This window comes from Chiloscyllium plagiosum, chromosome 16 (assembly GCF_004010195.1).
Source record: "Chiloscyllium plagiosum isolate BGI_BamShark_2017 chromosome 16, ASM401019v2, whole genome shotgun sequence".
NCBI lineage: Eukaryota > Metazoa > Chordata > Chondrichthyes > Orectolobiformes > Hemiscylliidae > Chiloscyllium > Chiloscyllium plagiosum.
This window is the reverse complement of record NC_057725.1, coordinates 5477781-5482044: the sequence shown is the minus strand read 5'-3', so window position 1 is coordinate 5482044 and position 4264 is coordinate 5477781.

Sequence of the window (4264 nt, the reverse complement as noted above, 5' to 3'; positions counted from 1 at the left end):
AATGGCTAGTTCTCCCTGTATTCCATGAGACCTAACCTTGCTAATCAGTCTTGCATGGGGAACCTTGTCGGATGCCTTACTGAAGTCCATATAGATCACATCTACCGCTCTGCCCTCATCAATCCTCTTTGTTACTTCTTCAAAAAACTCAATCAAATTTGTGAGACATGATTTCCCACACAAAAAGCCATGTTGACTATCCCTAATCAGTCCTTGCCTTTCCAAATACATGTACATCCTGTCCCTCAGGATTCCATTCAACAACTTGCCCACCACCGACATCAGGCTCACTGGTCTATAGTTCCCTGGCTTGTCCTTACCACCTTTCTTAAACAGTGCCACCACATGCAGGAATCTAGATTAGAGTGGTGTGGGAAAAGCACAACAGGTCAGGCAGCATCCGAGGAGCAGGAAAATCAACGTTTCGGGCAAAAGCCCTTCATCAGGAATGGAGGCAGGGAGCCTGCAGGATGGAGAGATAAATGGGAGGGGGGTGGGGCTGGGGAGAAGGTAGCAAAGAGTAAAATAGGTGAATGGGGGTGTGGATGACAGTGATAGGTCATAGAGGAGGGTGGAGCGGATCGGTGGGAAGGAAGATTGGCAGATAGGACAGACCATGAGGATGGTGCTGACCTGGAAGGTTGGAACTGGCGTAAGGTGGGGGGAGAGGAAATGTGGAAACTGGTGAAGTCCACATTGATGCCCTGGTGTTGAAGTGTTCGGAGGCAGATGATGAGGTGTTCTTCCTCCAGGCATCGGGTGGTGAGGGAGTGGCGGTGGAGGAGGCCCAGGACCGCATGTCCTCGGCACAGTGGGAGGGGGAGTTGAAATGTTTGGCCACGGGGCAGTGGGGTTGATTGGTGCGGGTGTCCCGGAGATGTTCCCTAAAGCGCTGCGCGAGAAGGCGTCCAGTCTCCCAAATGTAGAGGAGACCACATTGGGAGCAACGGATACAATAAATCTAAATGTAGGGTCGGAAGAGGTGTAATCCAGGTAACTGTGGGAGTTGGTGGGTTTGTAAAAACTGTCAGTGTCAAGTCGGTCATCATTAATGGAGATGGAGAGGTCCAGGAAGGGGAGGGAGGTGTCAGAGATGGTCCAGGAGAATTTAAGGTTGGGGTGGAATGTGTTGGTGAAGTTGGTGAACTGCTCAACCTCCTCGTGGGAGCAAGAGGTGGCGCCGATGCAGTCATCAATGTAGCGGAAGAAGAAGTGGGGAATGGTGCCGGTGTAACTCCAGAAGATGAACTGTTCTATGTAGCCGACAAAGAGACAGGCATAACTGGGGCCCATGCAGGTACTTCTTGGTCTGGTCTGAGGTGATGAGGTTGTGTATGGTCGGAAAATGATGATTTGGTGATGGGGTCATGGTCGAGGGTGCGGTAGGAAGAAGTGTCTTTGAGTCGGCGCCTGGCTTCAGCAGTAGAGGTCAGTGTGCCAGACTACCACTGCACCCCCTTTATCCGCTGGTTTGATGTTGAGGTTGGAGTTGGAGCAGAGGGAGTGGAGGGCTGCATGTTGTGAGGGTGAGATGTTAAAGTGTGGGAGGCAGTTGAACAGGTAGGGGCGGTTGATCTCACGGCGGCAGTTGGAAATGAAGAGGTTGAGGGCGAGTAATAGGCTAGCACGGGGTGTCCAGGTGGATGGAGTGTGTTGGAGGTAGGTGAAGGGGACCTTGGATGTGAAAATGAGGATGATGTAATCAAAGAATTCAACTTGGTTTGCGAGGTTAGACTGTCCTTCACAACGCCATGTGTAGGTTAGCTGGATTAGCCATGGGAAATGCAAGGTTACAGGGATGTGGTGGGTCTTGGTTTGATGCTCGTCAGAGGGTTGGTATGACTTGATGGGCTGAATGACTTGATAGAGGTGTTCAATATGTTGGGAGGCATAGATAGAGTGGATAGACAGAGATTTTTTCCTATGGCGGAAATGGCTATCACAAGGGGGCAAAATTTTAAGGTGATTGGAGGAAGATATTGAGGAGATGTCTGAGGTCAGTTCTTTACACAGAGAGTGGTGGGTGCGTGAAATGCGCTGCCAGCAGTGGTAGTAGAGTCAGAGACATTAGGGACATATAAGCGACTGTTAGATAGTCACATGCATGATAGTAAATTGAATGGTATGTAGATTAATTTGATTTTCAAGTAGGATAAAAATTTGGCACAACATCGAGGGCTGAAGGGCCTGAACTGTGTTGTACTATTCTATATTCTGTGTTCGAATGGAATTAAACCTGTGTCCCTGGCACTATGAGGCAACAGTACTAGCCACTGATCCACCGTAATGTTCAATACCATTCAAGAAAATATGTTCTCTGAGGTAAATAAATGGGGTATTACACAATAAGTACAGGACACTCCTCTATGTCACTCCTCATGGTCACTCGTGAGGCAGTGGTAACTCTCTGGGTTCACATGTCTAAAGGGTTGCCAGCTCTCTACACTGCATGAGCAGTTATCGATGTTCTTATCAGACACAACAGTCCTCAGGAAGTTTTGTACTTACAACCTTGACACTCTCTCAGTGCTTGTGAAGAACTCATTGAGGGCTCTTGACATACAAAGTTTTAACATCCTTCTCTCAGTGCTGAAACTTTATTGCTGGAACAGCACAGCAGGTCAGGCAGCATCTAGGGAACAGAAGATTCGAGTGCTTGTGAAGAACTCATTGAGGGCTCTTGACATACAAAGTCTTAACATCCTGGTAGCTCTGTAGCTGCATTTGGCCACAGTAGGTTTCAGGATCTCTCAATAATTTGGAGTTTTGGCACTCTATATGGGAGTGGCATTATTGACCCTTGTCGGTATTGTTCATTTTTTAAAATAACATGGAACAAATTACACGCTGTGATGCACCTTAAGTTTGCAACTATTTGAGCAGAGTGGCAGATATTATCTAATTCTTTCAGTTATAAACAGAGTGAAACGGTCTATAACTCTTGATTTTATCTCTGAGTTACCATGTTCTGTTTTTTCCTACTAATTTTCACTTTCACACAATATCCCCACAACCGTCATTGCCCCACCCCCAACCCCAACCCAAACACCCACCATCATTACTTCCTGCTTATTTCCTCCACTTACTCTCCTCATTGCCAGGGTCAATGTATATGTTTAGAGTGGCAAAAGTTCACATGTCATAAAGCACAAATCAAAGTGTTCATCTTTGACTAATTCATCGTGATCTTCATACAAAATGTAAACAATCTGTGTAAAAGAAAGACTATTGCATCATGTGCTATCTATGAAAGAGCTGGTTTCTGTTGGTTTGGTGTTAATGATAGATCAAAGCTTTCCACTGACTACTTGCCTGGAGATTATTTTTGCATTTTTTTTCCAACAGCTGTGCCATTCAATTTGATTTCCCCCAAAATCATTTGTCAATTCTTCCACTTTAGATCAAGTTGGCTCCCTCAGTAGCCAGTTCCATTTGGACTCGGGTAATAAATCTTAAGCCTTGTTTGTATGGAGATTGTTCGCTCTGGAACAAATCCAACACTAAAGGGAAAGGTTCCATATGAGCATGAACAATGTTACCAGGCTCAGACTCACACACCTCTCCTGCTGGTGGTTTGATTCAGGAGTAAGTCAGAGTTAGCCGCACACAACTAAAGAATTTCTGCAAGTGAATGTTTTATTGATGATATATTGATGGCAATGTTTACAATGCAAATATCATTTGATTGATTGATTGGGAAGCATTTGTAATGAAGTTGAAGTATTCTTTGCGTCTTCGTTGTCAGTTAGGCTGAATATGATTTTAATTTGATTATCGATCTAATAATGGATTTGTGATTGATATTGTAGGGATATGCATCTCTGTGTCAGTTCAATATAAACTGTGTGTATGTTCAGAATTAAGCTATGAAAATTAACTTTAATAGATATGAATAAATAGACATTGCCCAAATGTGTGTGGTATTGATGTAGTTTTAAAGGTTAAGTTTGGAATTGTATGACTGCACTTCCTCTTTTATGATATATGCAGCTGTTTGAGCTCCTAGGATACTCCTACTTTCCTTCGTCATTTCCGCCACCTCCAAACAGACCCCACTACCAAGGATATATTTCCCTCCCCTCCCCTATCAGCGTTCCGAAAAGACCCTTCGCTCCGCGACTCCCTCTTCAGGTCCACACCCCCCACCAACCCAACCTCCACTCCCGGCACCTTCCCCTGCAACCACAAGGAATGCAAAACTTGCTCCCACACCTCCCCCCTCACTTCCCTCTCAGGCCCCAAGAGATCCTTCCCTATCCGTCAC